The 23,456-nt window shown below is 34.8% G+C and overlaps 1 long non-coding RNA gene across 1 annotated transcript in view; it reads right to left on the minus strand.

The window, feature by feature from the left end:
- Positions 1 to 654: 654 nt before the first annotated feature.
- LOC145666584 (uncharacterized) overlaps positions 655 to 23,456 on the minus strand; it is a 38,352-nt gene continuing 15,550 nt past the window's right edge. Inside the window, exons 3-4 of the long non-coding RNA XR_014127789.1 lie at positions 17,797 to 17,951; positions 655 to 1,279 (exon numbers count right to left, since the gene is read on the minus strand). This is a non-coding gene — a long non-coding RNA (uncharacterized LOC145666584). The remainder of the gene's footprint in view (positions 1,280 to 17,796; positions 17,952 to 23,456) is intronic.

Genomic DNA, 23,456 nt, shown 5'->3' on the forward strand with positions numbered 1-23,456 from the left:
ATTAAGAAAGAATTTGAGGAATTAGAGTCTTGGAGGAAACGGGAGAACCCCGAGAAAACCCACGAGTACGATGCTGCGCATCACAAATCTACGTTACCTAGGATCTAACCAGGGAGAACTTTGTCATTCTCTTAAAATTTTCTTAGTGTAGTGCTACAGTTTTGTGCTTCTCATGACTACTAGACTTGACAAGGACACGAACACAGCAATATCGAGGATAGCTGAAAACGCTCATGGTCTTCAGAGGAACTCTAACATCTGATGGATTGAATCTCGTAATCCGAAGCCAAACGTCTAAGATCCCTCAGCTATTTCCACCTGCCCCAGTAAACCACTATGCCCTTAATATATATTTTGAGGAAACGATACTTACGAAATATTAGATTTATTTCTTTGTATTTACGTCTTTTGTCAGCAGTGAGTTTGTATGGGACGAAATTTACAATTAAAAGTATGATCTGAACTACTGTAATGCATTTGATGTTTTCTCACCGAGAATTAAATCCGGGCCTCCGTACACCAAAGGTAAGCTTTCTAGTCAGTAGACTAAGGTTACAAATCACAAACAAATCTGTACTTCAAAAGCTGCACAATAACTTACAAGTAACTCTCGACTTTGGAGGAAAAGTTCAGAAGCTCGTTTCCAATGCTAAATGGTTTATTCACATTATCATTGCATTAATATTTGTAATTTTCTTCATTAGATTACAGAACAGTATTTATATAAACCATCTTCTATTCTTTACTGTGTTGCACCAAAATATAAGATTTCACTGCCAAAGAAAATTTTGTGTCATTCCTGGCAATACTGCAAGTATGATGGAAGAAAATCCAGGAGTAAAGTAAGTACAAGGAAAAGCACCGTAACATTCTATTGCAGTGTGCAGCTGCGACGGTGGAGCCATCTTTTAGCGGCAGAAGGAAGGAAGGGGATGAGATGCCGGAAAACTTGTTTAATTTACTAGGGATACAGGCCTCTTTCTCTCTCGTTTTCTCATCGCATAGCACCAGCACGGAGTGGAGTTTTAGGATAGGATGCCAGGAGTCTACGGGTATGGAAAGAGTCAACTTCAACGCTCTGCTCTACAACCACCAAAGTGACTCCGTGTTTTACTATAAACTTCTTGACCGTGGAAATAGACATGCACAGATGGCGCTGTACAATCGGAGCCAGATGCTTGCTCAAAATATTATCTTCTCTCATATGTCGACCAGGTTTCCAGAAAATTGAGCAGTTTCTTTCCTTTTGTAAAAGTTAACTGTGTATGCTACTTTGTATCTGTAACATGACAGAGAAAACAGTATTTAATAATCATAATCGTCAGCTGTGAAGTTTAAACACAATTTATTTCACTATCCTGGTAAACCTGCAATCTCTTATGACGTTACATGTTGCTCGTTACATAACATACACGATAACTTGTATTTCCAATCATCCATTCTGAAGTGCTACTTTCCTGAATATATAAAATAGTTAACTTTCGCTTTTGTTCTTAATAAATACAATAAAAGATCATTTAAAACATTTGCTTTATTATTATTATTATTATTATTATTATTATTATTATTATTATTATTATTATTATTATTATTATTATTATTATTATTATTTCAAATGTTTTCATCTAAATGGTAAACAATTAACCGCATTTGACACATAAATTTCTCAACATTCAATTGTAACTGGATAATTCCGATAGTACTTTTATTGTATATCAAACCATATGTAAATATCAATCACTATGGCAAATTATCATTCTTCATTACACTGTGTGCATCTCAATAAATCTTCTGGAATAAATTTAATTGGGTAACTAAAACCAACAAACAACTCACAGTAATATTTATAACCAATTTACACTTTTCTTCTATTTTTTTTAATAGGTGACTGAGTCAAGTACGTCCAATAATTTAATGCCAATTATGGATTAAAACGTTTACTGATATTACTAATGTATCATTAAATGAACATTAGCTCTCCATAGCACTCATTTTCAATGGAATGGACACTTGTAAATCAGCAGTAAAATAAGTATTAAGCTTGCATTTGTTAAGCGTTATTTCAAGTAAAATTCGCGGAAATTTCATTATTTTCCACAACTGATAGTGGAGGTTTACTGAACAACTATAACTATTTTCCTTACTAACTGATAATTACTCTATATTCTCCGTTCATCTACTAGTCTACTAGAAATTTACTCGTTACTATTATCTTAATATTCTCTCAAGATGCAACATTACAGTAAACCATCAGACATTATTCAAAACCAATTAGCTTTATATATATATTTACTTTCTGTTACTTTCTACTTCTATGAACTTATGTCTTGGTTAACTAATCAACAAGTACCTATTTTCATTATTCAATTGTTTGTTGAAATCTCTCTCGTACTACTGCTTCTGACAAAAGTATTTCTCTTCCTCCTTATCTTCAACATCTATCATGTCCATTCTCTTCTACTCTTCTTGTTATTATTTTCACATCTTTCTATTGCCATTATCTACCTTTATTTTTATCCCTTTCGTACTTTCTTCTTAGTCTTAATCTTATGTTCTCAGCTACTTCCTTTTGTACCAGTATTCAAATTTCTCCCGGTAACTTTTTCTTTGGATTATCTACTGTTCCATTTTGTAGATAATTGCCTATTCCATAACTTCTTAATTTTGTTCTTCATTTACTTCCTCATTCTGAATATAGTCATCGGTATTCTTTATTGTCTTCATACTAATTATTATTATTCTATAAAGGTAACCAAGGAAGTTATGTCTCTTTTTCATCCACCACCTTTGAACATCGATATGTCACCTAAGAAGTACCTCGAAGATCAAAAATAGTCCCCATCAAAATCGATGACTTTCTGCCAACATTCTGGAAGTCCATAGGTTCCATCGCGGTAGAACTTAAAGGAGCGTGAAACGAAGAAGGTATCAAGTTAATTTTTGCACCTCTAATAGGGCTTTGAACTGGCGTCCTCTAAAGTGATTGCCCAAGGAATGGAATAGGCAATAATCGGACCGTGCAATGTACGGGGAGTATGGCGGATGCAATAGTGTTTCCCATACAAGTCGTTGAATTGTGTCCCTGGTCATCGTAGCCACGTGGAGCTTAGAGTTGTCCAGTAACAGGAGGACCCCTTTGCTTTTTAGAAGTACTGGGTCCAGAATTTTGTGTTTTTCTTGAACACGGCTCAACTGCTAACAGTACATAGTTGCATTAATGCTGTGACCAGCTGGTAGCAGTTCCCAATACACGATGCCGCAAGCAGTCCACCAAACACACAGGAGGACGTTCTGGTGCAGTGCTGGTTTTGGCTAGTTTGGAACCGGTTCATAGGATACTAACAAATGATGACGGCGCCATGAAGCTTCGTACAGGACCTACTTCTCATCACATGTCAACACCCTGTCCAGCAATGGCTCCTTCCTCAGACGTGACAGTAAAGAAACACGGGTGTCTGCTCGCGTTGCCTTCTGGCCCGGAGTCAAACCATGTGGGATCCATCGACCCAACTTTTTTTAAATAAAAAATTGAATACTAATATACTAAGGAAAACGTGCAAAATGATGCCACTGATTCCCAATAGGAGAATACTGAATTAGAATGCATTGTGGTGATTTAGATTCCATCTTAAATTGTAGGTCAATATCATATATAGCCTTAATGCTGAAAAAATGCTAAAATTCAATAAAGAATAACACAATAAACAATCTCAATGGCAATGCAGTTTATTTTTTATGCTATTTATTCCATCTATAAAGTAACATTTAGCTAATTCCATGTATTTGCATCTTAACTAAAAATCATATTGTTCCTAAAAGTTTTATTTTGTTTCTAGTAAAAGAGTGTTATCCTCAAATAATATTAGTGGATACTTATTATAATTTGGTGGACCTCATAGATCTAAAGAGTGATTAGTAAAATGCATGAAGTTTGATCTTTTATCTACTTCGTCACTAAAAGAAAAACTTCTTAATTTTCTCTCAATTTGTAAGATTTTGAGTGGTAGACACTTAGAAGTAGATCTCTATAATGAGAATTAGAGTTACTATGCTGGAATCTGCTGAGATAAAAACTTGCTGAAAACTCAAATAAAATCCAATGAATGAATGCATGTCGGTTAGTATTTGTTCTATGCACATTTATGGGAGATTTTAGTATTGAATGGATTCCTAGGAAATCGAATCATTGAATAAATTGCTTAAATGAAAATCTTGCTGACTTGTAAATGTTGAAATGAGGAGTTCTAAAACCCCCACATCCTTTGCCATGTGCACTACCTTGAAGTATTAAACAGTACAACATAAAAAGTGATTACGATATTAAGAGTCATTGAAAGATATTGAAAGTCATTGAAAGAAATGATTATGATATTGAGAGATATTAAGATCAATAAAAATGAAAGTGATTATCTTTATGACTTAGTAACACTTGAACTACTCGACCGATCTCGATGAAATTTTCAACATACATGATGTTCAGACCTGGGATTGTTTTTATTATTTCACTTTGAGATTGCAACTTAAAGGAGAACAAGGGGAGATTTAAAAAAAAATGATCGACAATGACCGATATTAGTGCCGAATCCATTCTTTTCGGGGTCGCTGAGATGAAAAGTGGTACTTCTGATGCCGTTTAAATCCAAATTCAGCCAACAGTAGTAAATTTAGTTTTTATTTATAAAAATTACTTATTATTTTCTGATTTTGCATTATATTTTCTTTGTTTATATCGATTTGAGAGCACTTCAGTAATAGTAAAAAGTGACTGATTAACGGAACATATTGGACCACCATTAATTTTTTTTAAATTTTAACCCAGGAAAGTGGGTAATTGACACTAGTAGTAAATAAATCGAAATGTTAAATTGATAATAATTTTATTCTAACTGATCATTCAGCAACGAAGGTTAGTATATATTTAGGTTGATATTCACATATTTTAGGTCAATATTTTAGATCAGGGACCATGAACTAAATAATACATTTTTGCATGAGGTAATTAGTGCAATTCAGGAAAAAAAGAGAAAATTACAAAGCGTCATCAAAAATGCGTAGTTGTATGTATGATTTAGCTTAATAATATGTTCATTAACATGTTTCATACATTCTGTATGATAGACACATATATACACATACGCATTTTAATAAGGACAACGAGAGACAGAAATTACCAAGTCCCAATCGACCATCCTACAATCAAACTTTCTAATGAATATGCTGATTGAGGTAAATTATTTTGTCCCTGAAATATTTCAATGGAAGAACAGAATTTGATGGGTGGGGGGGGGGGGAAGAAAGCTGATTAGGACAAAAACAAAATCGTTCATGAACTAGAAACCAAACAGAATCTAGGTAACTGAATTCAGAGAAATTATACGTAGTATTTTAGTGTGGGATGCACATTTACCTTCTTTTTTTTTTCATTCGTCTGATCGTTAGTTAAATGGAAAGTGGAAACTCTTGATGTTTTTGAAGGTCAAATTTGTTCTTTGTTTTTCTTATTTTTACTATTATTACGTTATTGACTTCTGTTTCATATGAAGACGCCTAACTTTTTCGTCTTATGGATTAGTAAAAAATGTTTAAAAAGTTATGCAAAAGGAATACGTGTGTCAAAGTCAATGGTCTTGCATATTTTGTCTTTGTCATTGTTATGAAATGAAGTAACAAAAGAACAATACAGCACAGAAAATGCAAAACAAGAAATACCTGTTCTTCCAACAACCTTGTTCATTCATTCTTGTGTCTATTTTGCATATGTCAAATTGCAAAGAAATATGGTTTAAGTATTCAAAATTAGATATCTTCTTCATTGCCTTTCTTATAAAAATAAAAATAATACATTGTTTTGTAAGCAAATAAATCTTCATTATTATTGACAATGTCTTCTTAATTATAAAATAGCAGGAAAATTCCCTATTTTTTGTTTACACGAGTTACTTTTAAAAATCTATTTTGATATATGTACTTCATTTTTTTTATATATATCTTAATACTGTATATCTATAATAAACGTTGCTGAAGATATGAAAATACTCCTAGTGATAATATGCCAGAATAGAGTTTCAAGGCAGTATTTTGTGACTTTTTATGGACATTTTCATTTAGACTATGCTACAACCATGAAATTAGAGTTTTGATTGATATAACAGAAATTAGTGAAGAGAGTCGATCCTGATTCATTGTTAGCAATGGCCTAGAACTGAATGGTATTCACCAGATTATGGCGTGTAATAATGATGTAAATTTGGTAGGGGATTATAGCATCACAATAGAAAGAAATGCAGAGGTCTCTCCTGATAAGATTAATCTCGCAGAAATAGGACTACAAAGTAGAAACTGGATCCAGTTCGCTAATATATATATGTATATATATATATAGGTCAATGCAGAGCTTTTCTGAATGCGACAATTGAACCTCTGGGTTCCATAGGATTTAGTTAGTTAGTTATTATTCAAATTATTGCAATAGACACATTTGCCATTGAATATTTACTGTCATTATTTCTGTATATCTTGAGTAGTGTTAAATCCAGTTTCCGCTCTCTAGAACTATCAGAAATGGGTTTTAAAGAAGATTTTGCATTCAGTTTCTTGATCATGTATATACACTAGAAAAGTGATTGAAGTTAATAATTAAGAGCTAGACTAATTTCTGGAGGACTGGTAGGTTAACACAATGAGATATTCCTCTCTCGTACATGGAAGATAATATCTGATTAACGTTTGTATGACTTCGTGCCATATCTCTTTAATTGAACCTTAACTTGTTTCACACAATATCCATATTTCGATCATTGCGTTAAAACTCACTGGCCATACCTATGTTTGTTTAACCAAATTTTTGCTTCTTGAAAGAGCAGCCGTCCTCTGTATACGACTAATTAGTACTCATATTGAACCTCATTTAAAGACCAATACAACAGCGTGACAGTTCTAATCTAGCAGAGTACTTTGAACAAATACAGTAGTCAATGATATGATGTTGTAAACAAACATTTCCTGATTCTCTCATCAAGTTCATGGTGTTGTGGTTTTATGAAGCCCTGATTGTGTAACTGCATAGACCATGGAGAGAGAATATTGAGTATCGTTCTCATTTCATCTAACAGTATGTCAACAGTCTGGGTATATACAATACTGGAATGCACTAATTTCCTAATATTATTCATCAACTTCACGTTTGAACTGTTGGACAACCTCTTTAAAATTGTTCTTAATAGGAGGTGGAGAATGTCATTAAAGCATTACTTTACTTCCATGCATTTTTCAGATGTTTGTTCTACTGGAGATTAGTTCCACCACTTGCATAGAGCTCGACCTTTCATTTACATTTTCATTCATATGAACTACAGGCTATATTGACAGTGTGTCAACTGCGCACGTTTATTGGCACCTTTTTGTTCAAATTTGAACTGCTAAATAGCATATGAGCATATATATACCAAGACCATACCAATCATATATATGGTTATATATGTGTGTGTGAATGGTTGTATGTGTGTTTGTATGTTCCAGCATAACTCTGGAATGTCTAGAGCAATTTTAGTCTAACTTGGTACACCTATCAAATTTAATATCCAAATTAGATATATTTACATTATTATTATTATTATTATTATTATTATTATTATTATTATTATTATTATTATTATTATTATTATTATTATTATTATCAAATTTGACTGTTTGTTTTCTTGGCTTGTGAATATGTGTAACTTACATGTGTTTTCGTGATCATGTAAACTTTCAACATACGAGTATTAGTCTCCTAGATTTTCGTAAATAACTATAAAGATTATACTAAATCTTCCAATAAGTAAATATAACGATCTCTAAAGTTCATAATTGACTTTTTAAGAACATGCAGGCCCTAATTGATATATCACATGACTACCTTTCTATTTTAAAAAAAAATATCACCGATTTCAAAATGGTGGATTTCAAGATGACGGTTGAGGTTTGTGATCTTTCTTTTCTTGCCAATATGTTCGTGATCTTTTGCCAATATGTGAAACAACCACAATTTGCATTCTCTCTTTCAGTATTTTCACGATTCAACAGTTTGTTTGATGTATTTCTATGACATAGCATAGCCCTTCTCCCACAAACTTTGACCCCCTCCCCCTCCGTTTCTCATGGCTTCAGCCGCTATACCTTTGCACATACACATATTTTCACATTCTCTATCAGGCGCATTGTGTCTCATCCCGCACCTCGATTCATCCATTTGGACCTTTTACTTGTCAGAGCCTGGAAAAGTGTACTGTCAGGGTAAGACACCGTAGCACATCTAAAGGAGAGTAGGAGGGAGAATATATAAAAACAAGATAGGAAACGACCGATATTAGTGTCGAATCCATAGTTTTTAGGGTCCATGAGCTGATTGGTGACAGTTCGAATGCCGTTCAAGTCCAAGTTCATCCTCAAGTGAGAGTAAGATCCCTTGCACACCCAGGAGAAGTAAGAAAGGGGAGACGGGGCGTATAGGTGATCGAAAACCGTCGGTATAAGTATCAAATCCGTGGTTTTCGGTGTCACTTAGATAAATAGTGATATTCTCGCTGCTGCTTAAGTTCGATTTAAGCCCCAATTAACACCCGGCGGGCTTAAATGGTGACATGTAAAAATATGAAAAACGATCGATATTAGCGCCGAATCATTAGTTTTCAGAGTCGCTAAGTTAATTGGTGGCAGATCTTATACCGGTTAAGTCCAAGTAAGTACCCATTAGTACCCTGAGTGAGAGGTAAAATTGTGATTATTAGTAAGTATTTTGCCTTTTGGCAAATTCTGGGACTAATGGGGCTTTTTTATTTGTTCATTTAAGTTTCGACCTGAAAATGTTTCTTCCACGTTTCTTGGTCTTCACCTCCCTTTTTTTAACTTCCAATATTTTTTTCTATTCTTCAAATCATCGATCAGTTGTGTTCTTTCTCTTCTTTCTATTCCTCTCTTTCCTTTCATCTTTCCTTCTACGGCGATATAAAGAATTCAATTTCTTCACAAGATATGTCCAATCCAATTGGCCTTTCTACGAAGGATGCTGGCTAAAAGCGTCCTCTTCTCTCCTACCTGCTTTAAAACATCTTCGTTTATCGCTTTCTCTCTCCATTCTATCTTCTCCATCTTCTTCCAACACCACATTTCGAAGTTCTCTAAATATTTCTTCTCTAACTTTCGTAATATGGCGTAACAAGTCTGTGAGCCATATTGCATTTGATCAACTTCTTCCTTAGCCCAATATTAAGGCTGTTGGTTATATGATTTTAGAAATTGTGATACGTAAAAATAACTGAAAATGACCAATATTAGTGTGGAGTTGATAGGTTTTGGGGTCCCTAAGATGATTGGAGAAAGTTTCGATAATCCTTAAGTTAAAGTTTTGCCTTGAGTAGAGGTAAGACCCCCTAGCATAGTAAAGATGAATAACCACATTGAACTAAGAGATTCCGAGCTCGCCTGTTAACCTCAGATTGCTAGTCGTTGGATTTCCCTCTATGGCCCGTAGTACGACCTCAGAATCAACTTTTGGCGTATCTGACATTGGCTAATCGGCAAGCTTCTTTGAATCCGAGGAAAATTTCTTAAACTATCTGATTGTTGTACGATAATCAGATGAATCTTCGACTTCTTACAACAAATGTATCGGATTACTTCCGCAACATTTTGCACCAATTCTAAATCAAAAGTTTCTGAATTGATTACCCCTTCTTTCTGTAAGTGTTAAATCACACACGGAATAGAGCACTGGATAAACTTTATGGCACAACCTACCACTATCTATTCTCATACTAGGGAGCACCTTTGATGACAATACTGCAAATATGACAATATTGCAAAACTCTTGTATTTTAAATTTGAAGTAAATTTGTCCATTTTCCACTTTATAGTACTCATATTTTAGTTGATGAGACGGATTCAGAAAATTTTTCACATTTTGGAACAACTTGTCTCTAATAACGTTACATTTTCCAAAACGTAATTCGCCTTAGCGCTGATTATCATATAAAATACACGTTCAAAAGAAATTATATTTATAAAGCTCTCTGATTGTTGCCCATTAAAATCCTGGTTGCAGTTATTTGCTTCCAAATTCATCCTGAAAATATCCACAAAACGGAAGGAAATAATCCATTAAGAAAAAAAAAAATATTAAAAGACCAAACATAAAATTCTCTTTAAGGAAACTTGAGACTGCTAGTCTTAAACACAAAACACACTTGAGTCAAGGTTGGCTTATGTTAAGAATATTTTAAAATCTTTTCCGTAGATTTTTAGAAAAATAAAAAGTAGAAAAGAAAATCGCTTAACGTTTATTAGCTTTAGAAGCAGAAGAGGGGTCCGGCGGACTTTAGAGTGGAATTTGTAACGTTAATGTAACCACAATGAGACAAAGGAACCAAACAAAGAAATTCAACTATGTGGAAAAGCAAAATACATTTTGTTTTTTGTATATATGTGTGTGTGTGTTTCTGTTGGAAAGTTTCCAAAACAACACTTTTGTTCTGGTGAAAGTCTTTCACTCTTTTCCCTTGCTTTCCTTCGCTCTCTCTCTTTAAACCCTATTCCAAGCAGTGTTGTCAACGGGAGCCCTCAGAAAATAGCTAAATGACCTACAAAGTGTGGCTAAAAATGGCTACGCTCTTCTAAAATTATAGCTATTAGCGAATGCAACAATGAAGAAACTGAATATTTGTTTTACTGTACACCAAAAAAATACTGTGATATTCTTTCAATATTAAAATATCTTTATTCTTAACTTACACTTAAAATATTCACAGTATCCTCTTGCTTGCATCATTCTCAAGAATGTGCCTACACATCCCTTGAAATTTGTCTTTGTCCCCAATCCTTGCTGTGGTGTTGACTATGTATTGGTGGTGCCATTCATTTTTACCACAACACTACAAGTACTCAATCCACGCCAAACGTAAACTCGAAATTAGCATCCGCAAATTAAATACGTGTTAAAAAATTTGCTATGCTAAGATGCAATATCAAAAATTGTGATTTTCCGAAAGATACAGAAAGCTACAGTGATAATAGAAGATGTTTAAAATAGACTGTGATGTGGTAACATGAGACTTCCTACAAGCAGAAAGATTAACAAAATATTACACATATTTTGCTTTGTTTTTGTTCATAAAATAGAGGACTTTTGATTGAAAAGATATTTTATTACTGCTAAGCACAAACGGCTAGAAATGGCGAAACTATGACTGCAGAATCGACCAAAAAAAATTTTTTGATGGCTAAACAACAATGTAAATATAACTAGAATTAGCATTCATATGGTTAAATTGGCAACATTGGTTCCAAGTGTTGGCCAATTGCATAGGAATACGGTGAAAGAGAGAAGAAAAAAGACAAAGTGTTACTCTATGAGTAACTGAGTCGGCTCTTTTATTACGTACGCGGTCGCTAAAAACGATGGTAGGCAATTTGCATTTTCGCAGTTTCCCCTCCTCTTCCTCCAGCAGCCACTTCCCCCTCTCTCGTCTACGAATCTGCTTACAGCATCCAGAAGACACACAAAGTTTTCCGCTTCATCAGCTGCCTAAAGCTTACTCCTGCTAAACGGCTGTTCCAAGTGGTCTCTCTGTGTGAATGCATGCGGAAGCGCATTGTCAGGTTGAAGAAAAGGCAACGACCGATGGAACTGCACCAGAAGACAAAGTTGAACAGAAAGATTTTCTTGCAACGGGGGTAAAGTGTATAGAAGAATACTCTTGATTTGTGAAAGTTTGTTTCGAGAGTATTTTTTTTAAACAGTTGAAATAACTTTGGTTCTTGTTAAGTTATACAAAAGTTTGTTCTTAGGCAGCGTTGCTACGATCATGAAAATTTACGACTGTATTTGGAAAATCTAAACAATTTAAAATACGCATCATTGTATTTTATATTTCACTATCATAATGCTACAAATGGTTCAGACTACCTATTGTAACTTTTATCCTGTTCCTTATGGTATTCCTTGCTCAATTTTTCTATCTATAATCATTACGCATTTTTTGTTTCACTTTCACAATTGGAAGTTGAGGATGTGACAAATTCAATAAATAAAAGCTCAGGATTTCCAAAGGCAAGAGACTGCTGAAAAACTTGTTTTGGCAAAATCATTATTTTTTGTTAACTAAAAGCCACAAACTTACGAATACAGTAAGGTTTATACCGATCACCAATATAATTGTTTTCTGTTGGGGTTTAGCGTCTCTTTTCAGACCAAGCGTCACTCCAAAGCTATATGAGGCATGGGTCTGCATTTGAGGTGAAATCCGAAACTCCATAATGTGTTCAAAATTTTGTTTTTCTGTCCCATTGGGAATCGAATCTGAGACTATGTTCAAAAATAAGGCGCACGCCCTAGCTACTCGACCAAAGGGGAGAGATGCTAATATTACATATGTTGTTTCCTGGTTTTGACAGTGAATACCTTATGGCCATATGATTTGCTGTTAATAATTCAATTTCAATTTCAGCCAAATTTTATATATAACAGGTGGTCCATTTGAGCCGTACAATAATGAAGTTGGACAACCAACCATACAGTGAAGTAAGCTGGGTTGCCTAAATCCCAGGGTGACCTGCTTAAAAAAGCACTTTGTCTTCGTATAAAAAATATATCATACATTTTAGAACATCATAGAAATATATCATACATCATAGAAACATATCACACATATTGGAGGTATCATGCGAGTCGCTTTCGCCGATACTAAAGGTAACATATGAGACGTGGCAGTTGTTTAGAAATTATTGTTACTCCAAGAAACATATACATTTAACAACAGTCTACAATTACGGTAAATAAAGTAAACGAAACAAAGAAAGAAAGAAAAAAGGAAAATAACCCAAACGTCCGAGTCAAGAAAACTGCTAAGACAGATCACGTATTTCAACAATTACTCAATGACGAAAGATCTGTTGCATCAATCGTGCGTTATTGTTCATAATTAAGTCTAGCCGATATTCTGAATAGTAAGTTAGCAATTAGTAATCAACGCACTGATCTAATTTTTTCACTAATTAAACAAAAAAATCTTATTTTAGACAATCTAAACTCCAACTATAATTTCCAATTAGCAGATGATAGCGAGTTACCATCAAAATCATCACTTAATAAGATATCTTCCATCTAAAATAAATAACCTCTTTCTACATATCTAAATCTTCAATTCAAACTTATTCATGAAATCCCTTCATTCATTTAACGGACTTAATCCACATATGCCAGATAATAGCCTCAAACATATCAGTATGAACATTAGGAATAAAATTAAGTCATATAGAAACCATCTTATCTATTTAAAAGTAAGATTACACGATCGTAATTTGCTGAATGTTCTAAAGTAGCATGCACACCGAAGCAAATAATAGAGAATACTAGCATACGAACATTTGGAAAATATTCGTAGATGTTCATTTTCATTCCTTACTGGAAATTCCGTGTGTAGTTTATACCACTACCAACAACTTAATTTGAATCAGTGTTGTCATAGGCAGCTGTCAAAATATCATACACAAGTGTCTAAAATTATACGTTGTTTCATAGGTTGAATTTTAAATAATCTATTCTACACTATGTTGAACATTTATGTTCATCCCATTTGCGAATAGTAATAGACCTTTATGAAAGGTTTAATGAAGTAGCACCTGGTATCAAACTCTTATCTCCTACCAATGCGGAACTTTTAGGGGCTGCCATCTCTACCGAATCAAGGAGCAAAATTTTATTGGACAAGATATCAAAATTAGAATTCTTTTTTTCTCAATTATCAAAGCTTTCTGCACACTCCGCCTATTATTTACTACAAGCTTCACTCTCACTTCCAAGATTACTGTATTTCCTTCGTTGTTCCCCTTCTTGGCAGGATGATAAATTACTTGACAATTTCGACCACACTCTTAGAACAGGACTGGAATCCATCCTAAACTGTTCTTTGAAAGACAGTTCATGGTTACAAGCTTCCTTACCAGTGGAGAATGGGGGCCTTGGGATTCGTCGAGCCATGGATATCGCCATACCTTCTTTCCTCGCATCATTCTATGGCTCACGAGAACTAATTGGATCTCTTCTTCAACAGGAGGTTGACTTAGACTCGATTCGAGATGTACAAGAATGCATCGATAAATGGACTAGTCTGGTTGGAATGGATCCCCCACCTAACGACAAAAGACATGTTCAGTCTGTTTGGGATGAACCTATAGTCAAGCTTCATTTATCTTCACTCCTATCATCAACCAATAACCCAGATGACAAAGCCAGGCTTTTAGCTGTCTCCTCCTCCAAAAACGGAGCATGGCTTCAAGCCCTACCTTCTCACACACTCGGCCTACACCTTTCTAATGAGAGCTTTCGTATTGCTACAGCTCTGCGCTTAGGTGCTAATATCTGTGAGCCTCACTTTTGTCCTGCTTGCAACGCATATGTTGATAATAAAGGATTACATGGTCTTTCATGTAAAAAAAAGTGCGGGAAGACAATCTCGACATCATATTGTAAACGACATTATTTGTAGAGCCCTCGTTTCAGCGGGAGTTCCTTCAATAAAAGAACCAAATGGTTGTTGCCGCTCTGATGGTAAAAGGCCTGATGGCATGACTTTGGTACCGTGGAAAAATGGAAAGGCACTAGTCTGGGATTTCACATGTTCCGATACGTTTGCTCCTTCCAACTTATCCCATTCTTCAATTCAGGCAGGTCTCGTCGCCGCTCACAGAGAATCAGACAAAAGACTAAAATACTCAAACCTATTGGACAAATATTGGTTTGTAACAGTAGCAATAGAAACTAGTGGGTCTTGGGGTCACGAAGGATCTAATTTCATTAATGAGGTTGGTCATCGAATAGCAATCAAAACTGGTGACCCCCGAGCTACTGCATTCCTTTTCCAACGTATCAGCATCGCCATCCAGCGCGGGAATGTGTCATCGATCTTAGGCACATTACCTCCTGGTAAAGAACTGGACGAGATTTTTCTTCTATAACACACAATAAGACGGAAGTAGAGACATCCTAGGAGGCTGAGAACCACTTTGACTATGTTCATGAAGAATGTTTTGAATCCAGTTTGGATAAATATAAATTCTAGGAAGTCATGGCTAATGCCGGTAAATTTGGGAGTGGTAGCAACATTATCTACAGATTTTACTTTGTTGCTCAAAATCGTTAAAGACCCGAAAGATATTGTTGTCAAGCTGTCCGATGTTTATTTTGGAACAAATATGCTAATTATTATTAAAAAATAATAATAATAATAATAAAAACACAATAGTAATTGTACTAGTATGTGCACACGATATAGAAACTTATGTAAGCAGGTTACCCTCGGATTTAGGCAACCCAGTTAACTTCACTGTATGGTTGGTTGTCCAACTTCACTAATGGACCACCTGGTATACAGTATACATGAATAGACTACTTACTCTTTTATTTAAAAAGCATTTTCATAAAAAGACGGAGAACTTTAAGGTCAAAAATCAAGGATATTTTGGTTTATTGAAGCACTTTCAAAATCCTTCAAATATATGCAATCTATTAGCACTGAAATATGGGCTTTTATCCCTGCTTTGTATGATGTAGTTATTTATTCTAACTCATGTTTCATTTTTTAAAAAAATTATAACATATATACTGCATGTTTGTTTTTATATTTTTAAAAAAATATTTTGTAATCTATTTAATTAGTATTCTGTATGATGACATATATTTTATATTTTAACATGATGTTGATATTCTATTTGCATGTACCTTACGTTTCTAAATACACTTTTCTCTTTTTCCTTGCTGCACTTGTGGGTATAATGCTGTTTGCTGCCAATAGATATATTAAACATTATTATTATTATATAAAATTACAAAAATTTCTGATAACACTGACATTTTCTGATAACACACGAGTTCATATTCACATGTGTAAATGCCATAGTTGATCATTTATATAAAAACATAAGCATTACATGAAATAATAAATTAAGATAAAAATAAGTTAAAATGTATGACATAAATCTATCTTTGGTGCTCTGAAGTAGTAAATAAATTATACATAATTGATTGATGAACATGGAAAGTGATTTAGGATTTAAGATTTAGATCTCTGGGCTTTCGGCATCTATGGCCACTTATCCCTTCACGTATGAGGGATGACGTCCCTTGGCGAAGACACTATCCGGGGAAAGAGAAGGAAGAATTGGGGAAGGAAGGAAGCGGCATGGGACCTATAAGTTAGGCACCATCGCGGCATTTGTTTGGTGTGAATAAGGAAAACCCAGGAAAATCTCATTCAGGATGGCTGGCCTGAAGAAGCTTTTTACACTTTTTCAACCGAGTGCCCCCACCGGGAATCGAACCCGTGACCGCTAGCATCGAGGGCGAGAGCAATATCGACTGCGCTACGCGGGGGCATAACATGGAAAGTGAGAGCGTTAGTCAGAGCTGAGGATGATCAATGGGAGATTAAACTTACATTTTTGAAAGTGCCCGAGAAACTGTAGAATTAATATGACAGTTGTACAGAAACGATATCAGGATTTTTCAAATGTAGAATTGTTTACTTGTCAAGATAGAAGAAAAGGAGAACAGATGATATGAGAAAAACAATAATATACATACACTGTTTTTCTCTTTGGTCAACCCTAACCTACTGAAAAGAATAGAAAAGACTTGGAGCACTAGAAGCACGATATTCTCTTGGGAGCTGAAAATATGGACGCCAAGCGTATAAGAGAATTATCACTGTTCCATATGTTAGTTATTGGAGTTTAGGTTGTTAGTTAATAGCTAGAAAAAGAGCTCCATTGATGAGTTCGGCACGTGTCATAATATTAAATAATTTGCTTAAGTGTAAAAATGGATTTTTTTCCCTCTATACTAACATTTCCTATACTTTACCAGCGAGAAGCCATTGAATTCTCTTGGTTTACAAAGTAAGATGCCAGTTATAAAAGTTTGGGAACTGTGCTCTGAATGGATCAAAGCAAAAACTAGACTGCCAGTTACTTTAGCATAAAGCAAAAAACGTGCTGGGGCGTCTCCCTGTTGGGATGTGCAAAGTAAAAAAAGAAAGAAAGAAAAAATGGAAGCTCAGAGGATTTGGAGGTCGCGCCAGTCACGAATCACAGCTTTTGTGCGGAACAATAACACAACAAAGAGATTGGCGCTAAAGACAAGACGAAGTATTGTAGGCGATTACAAAGCAAATTACGATTTTTAATAGCTTTTTTCTGTTTCCTTTCAATTACATAAAAAAAGAGTTCAAGAGAAAGATATTGCGCATAAGTTAGAGTCATATTACAAATGAATAAATGCATATTCTGCACATGAAAGAGTAAATATGATAACTTGGATTTATTTATTTATTTATTGAGAGAAACTTGGCAATACGACTTTTGGATCACAAAAGATTTCTTTATAACAAACAGCAAATTTGCACATAGGAAACAAATTGGGACCGGGTGATTCAGTGGTAGAGCTCTCACCTCTGCTGCATGGGGACCGTGGGTCGGTCCCAGCTCCTGTCAAATGGGCTTTGTGGTAGACAAACAACGTAGGTATATGTTTTCTCCCAATTCTCCCGATTCCTTTTACTTTATTTATTACACCATTTCAATCATTACCATCATCACCGTCTCTCTTAACCCCGGAGTATAATCGTGGGATGTAAAAGTAAACAAAAGTGGAGGAAACAAAGATGTTATTTGTTAAGTTTAGCGCCCCTTTTCAGCAAAGGATATACGAGACGTATACGCCAATTTGAAATCAAGACAGTATAGTAAACATAGAAAGTTTCTTACCTTGGGTCGTTCAATGTACGATCCTCCTGCAGTGGCGTCAGTCAGGGCCCTGACCGCCAGTGAATAGAAGCATTGCTCGGAGACCTTTTGAGGAATGCTGTTGAAAACCCTTGTCATAACCCTCTTGATGGTCGTTCCGTTATCGAAGTGCGAACCTTTAAGAGCAGACTTGAGTTTAGGAAATAGAAAATAATCTGGTGAATATGGAGGATGGGATAACGCACAGATCACGTTTTGGAACAAAAAGCCTTCCAACTCACTGTTTTGTGATTTGGAACATTGACATGGAGCAGATGCCACTGAACATTACTCCGATACTCAAGCCTCACGTTAACCGCTTCAATACCTCAAGGTAAAATGAGGCATTAACTGAGTGTCCTGTAGGCACAAATTCCTTGTGCACAATGTCCTTACTATCATTAAAAACCATGAGCAAAAGGTTGATTTTAGGTTTTAAGTGGCGCAGAGCTTTGACTTGTGCAGAGTTCGGAGAATTCCACTTTGCACTCTGATATTTTGTTGATGGTTCAAATTAAAAAAAAAAAAAGTTTAATCTCCAATAACGATATTCAGGAGGAAGTTAGGGTTCCTATTCGGAGTAGCAATAACTTATTTGCAATGATCAACCCTGCCCCTTTCTAGGTCATTTGTTAAGGAATGAGACACGAAATGGATACAGACTTTCCTCGTGTTGAGATCTTGGGTAATTATTTGCCGTACAGCTTCTTTATTCACGTGTAACTCCTTAGCAAATTGACTCCCGTCCTTCCCATGAACCCCTGTGCCATGCAAATACATGAGCGGTAAGTTTTAGCGGTGATTTCATATAAATTTCGCTAGGACTTAGTGATAAGGTTTGGAAGCTAGACCTTGATGCTCCACAACGGCTGACAATATTAATTTTGTAATTAAACGATTTCAGCTTGTGAATAATCACAATTAACTCCAATATAGTTGTACCGATTTTAATTACTGTTGTTAATTTCAAACAATAAGCTCTAAGCTCTTGCAGCAACGAAAAAGTGGGAAATTAAACAATCTTTAAAAAACGCACAAACGATTAGAAAAATAACAATACAAAAAAAAATATTAATCGACTTTAAGAAGATGCTAAAAACTATAAAATAAGAGAACATTATGTACCGGTGCTGTGCCGTCAGTTGTAGCTCAGAATAATCTCTAAAATACTCATAGAATAATGTGACAATTGGGGATAAAACTGATGCACAACACGGTACTTAACTGAGAAATTATGGTTGAATTCAAATAAAATTCAAATGTTTTAATTTTGAAAATGACTAGTTGGGGAAAAGGCTAGAGAGAGAGAGAGAGAGAGAGAGAGAGAGAGATTATGATTAAGAGATAAAGGATGAGCACTAGCCTGACATTTCGATGAGACTGGTGTTGTCCTGATCATCTGAATGATGAATGGTTTTCCCTGGAGGAGCCTGGATATACTGGAGTCAGCCATCAACTGGAACTCAATCCTGCTGGACTGCCAGGGGCGTCGAGTTCTCTCGTCTTGATGCGTTTCCAATGATGTTCTCCTACACCTTCAATCCACTAGTCAGATATTGGACTCTAGTGAATCTGCGGCGATGAACCGACAGAATGGTACTCCCAAGACATGGAGTTGGTTGTTCTCCAATGGAGCGACGTGCCTGTCATGGCGATCCTGCACCTTCCTTAGCCTTGTGACGAATACCCCCTGTCGATGTGTCCTCCGTGATTTTGTTTAATCAAAAAACGATGAGTCTGATGTTCAGTAAACAAGGAAATGTCAAGCTAGGCGGAAAAGAACGCGGAAAGGCAAGAAGGCAACTAGTCGCGTTTATTAACAATTTCAAAAGCGAGAATTAACAAATACATGATTATACAAGCTGTCTGGAAATGTACAACATTAATAAAAAGTTTTTATTCCGTAGAATTTTAAACAGTTCATGATTCTGTAGAAGATAATCGTAAAATAAAATGGAATTTAACAAATTCAATCAATAGTTCACAGTCATCTCACAGTCACATCACTGTTACTACACACATACTTCACAATTAGCACGTATAAGCAGAAAATAAGAAAAGCTCTAAACATAAAATATAATAATAGTACTCTTGAAAAGCAGAAAATAATTCATTACTATTATCTATATAAAATAAACTTTCTTGCCTGTGCCAAGCCGAACAAATTAATGCCTCATAAAATTACTCTCGAAAATAGTTTTATATTAGACCTTAATTTGTTTGGCGTGGCATCACAGATTTGAAAATTATTTATACGTAATAGTAATGAATTATTTTCTGCTTTTAAGAGTTTCTTTTAGTGTTGTTTTCTGCTTTTGCTGCTTTTATATTATTTTCTGCTTTTTTGAAGTCTATCAATACATTATTTTCTTCTTAATTTCATCTAGAGGTTCTCAGAATATTTCCACGTCACGAGAGGTCCATGAAGGGTGTGATATAACAACATTTAAAAAAAATTTATTATTAAAGTGTATTGTGTTAATGACTGGTGTTTCATTAAACATTGATAAATGCTCTATTTTGTGTTTGTATAATTACTTTACCAATTTAAAGTTTTTTTTTCTTTTACTATGAATAATGGTTACACTAAAACAGTGTTTGAAATCTAAGACTTGGGATGGACTACTGCTACTCATGAGACTCGAGAACTTTCTCGTTTTGTCTCGAAATTGAAAATACAAATCTCTCTTCTTGACTTTCGTTTCGTTTTTGAGACAAGAATTCAGACAAGACGATATTTATTTTTTTTTTTTTTCGTTTCTCGTGGGTAACTCTAATTACGATCCTTTCCAATTGAAGATTTGAATTGCAAAAGGTCCCATGCACCGGAGTGTTTCTTTCAGGATGTATATACAAAAATAAAAAAGAAAACAATACAAAAAAGGAAAACGGTATCAAAAAATTTCGTATTAATACATTATTGCTTTCGATACTCCAAAAAATAAAACTAAAAAGAAAAGAAAATTTCTTTGCTCATCATCTATTTCGTCTTCTTCTTTGCACTCACATGGTGTTTCAGTTCTTGTTACACTTAGAAGCGTTGTATAGAAAGTTCTTCCGGTGATAAATACTTCAATAAAAGGTTCAGAGTTTTTAGCATTTTAGCTTTTAACAACAGTGTTGAAGAGTATATCCCTTTTATTTTGCAGTGTTGAAGGATACATTTTCTGAAGAACTTCTTTAAAAAAAAAAAAAAAAAAAAAAATCAAGAAATCCTCCCACATTTTTTATAACCAATACCTTTCAGGTTCCTTGCACGAGTATTTAAATATTTTGTAGTTTGAAACAGGGAATCATTATTGTTTATTTGTGTTTTTTTTGTTTTGTTTTTTGCTGTACTGATATTTTAAAATAATCACTGACATGTTCTTTGTCTGCACGGAAATCTGTACCATTCAGGCGGATAGCATCAAAATTAGCTTGTTTCTTGAATATGTTTTCAAAGTCTCTTGGAGTCTCTACTCATTCTTTCTTCTTCTTTTTTTCTATTTTTGCATTTTTGTGCAACATGGCAAAATAAACTGTGTCCTTTCATGGAAGAGTAGTGATACATGTATTTAAGTTTTGATGAACAAGATAATACTGATAGGTATTAATACTTCGCCATAATTAAATGTCCTGGAGGTGACTAACTTTGGTTTCCCGTTGTTTGCAACCAACGCCAAATAAAACATTATAATTGAATAACTTTTTTCTCAGCTATTAATTTTTTTCCATTACAGTGATGTGATTCGTCTGAATTAAAAAAAAAAGTATTAAATCATTTTGCTGTATTTAATAAAATCCTAAGTTCTTATATTTGGGAATTTATTCTATTCAGCTGAAATTATTTTGTATTAAAAAAGCGTAAAGCACTAGTCATTTGTTGCCAACTCTGATATTCCCCACTATTCAATACCCAACAACAAGCTCTGAGTTGGATTTAGGATGTAATATTATGCAAATGAGTAGTCTTTCGAACGTAGATGCTAAATAATAATAATAATAATAATAATAATAATAATAATAATAATAATAATAATAATAATAGTAATAATAAGTGAAAATATGAAAAAAATAAGTTGGGATGGTTTGCAATTCAGGTTCTCAATTGCTTTATGATATCAAGGCAACACCGAAAACTGTGCCCACAAGGTGTACTGAGTAGTAAAGGTCTATATACTTATGAAATTTTAGGGGAGAAAAATTTATAATATTAATTTGATAGTACGAGTAACGCAAATATGTGGGGACCTTACTCACGAAGTCTGTAGCTACACAGAAGAAAGGGAAGGAAAATGGAAGATGTTGACCGTGGAATTCTTAAAATAAAACAGCCATTATAATGCGAAGGTGAAGGAAATGTGTTAACCCACGACGCAACCATGGAAGTATCCGAGAGGTAAGTACACATAGACTGCCTGAAGATTTCGTTGTATAGGTAGTGAAATTGTGAACAATGGCAGAACATACACATCGTGAAAAAATACCAAAATAAACTGAAGTGTATGTTAGAGGTACCTGAATTGATTACGGAAGAGGATTACGTCTATTATAGTCAGGGCCGGATTTAGGGGGGATGTAAAGGTGCACGTGCACCCCCCCCTTCGTTGTAAATACAGACGACCTAATGTAAGAAGCTAGCAGTGAGTTTTGCAAAATCAATAGTTTAAGTCAATTTTTTGAAGGTTGAAGTAAAAGAATTCATCTAGAGCAGACACATAGCATTTCTAAAGAAATTGTTCATTCACATCACAGATGCCTAAAGGCATTTAAAAAACTCAAATTTAATTCAAATGCACTGGTAGTTATTGGTGCACCCTCCTCAGAGAATCTTGGATCCGGCCTTGATTACAGTGACTGCAGTTTGTACGGACATTTTAGTTTACCCTCATACCGACCGACGACGCCCCACGTCTGGTACTTACGGACGAACTACCACGCAGATGGAATCACTTCGCCCTGCCCTCAACCGAAATAGATAGAAATTTTACTTGTAATGACCACCTAGCTCAGGCAGGTGCATGCATTTCGTACTAGTCGTTCTTATGGCATATTTTTGCATGCATATTATAGCATGGTGGATAGTATATTTGTGAATGCTCATAACATTTTTTTAAAGGATGTTTGCATCGAATTTTACCGGAAAAACGCTGTATTTATCCAGTAGCCATTACGGTTTAGCTTTTCTAAATTAAACTTGCACCAAGGAATGCAATGCCACCCATAAAAATGATTATTGAGGGTACTAAGAGCATATTTGGTAAAAAAAAAAAAAAAAAAAAAAAAGACTGTGTAAAGCTACTGAATTTAAATATGCACCCCTATTGTAAATATGCATTGGAATTGAAGCAAGGAATATGTGCTTTAAATATTCGAGAACAAACCTAAATAAATGAATAAATAGAAGAATGTACTGTATGAATGAAAATACCCAACTTAATTAGTATGTAAAACAATTTTGTTAAAAGCAGTCAATGGCGGATCTAGAAGATAAAAACTGGGGGAGGGCAGTCAGAACTCAAACTATGATACGTATATCATGAGTTTACAGGCTCGTATCCACGGGGGGCTAGGGTGGGCCTGGCCCCTCTAAATTTTTACTGACCCCTAAAATTTTCATGGTAGGCTTGCAAATGAACTATAATATAATGATGAACTAT

This window comes from Thermobia domestica, chromosome 1 (assembly GCF_964235325.1).
Source record: "Thermobia domestica chromosome 1, izTheDome1.hap1.1, whole genome shotgun sequence".
Lineage (NCBI taxonomy): Eukaryota > Metazoa > Arthropoda > Insecta > Zygentoma > Lepismatidae > Thermobia > Thermobia domestica.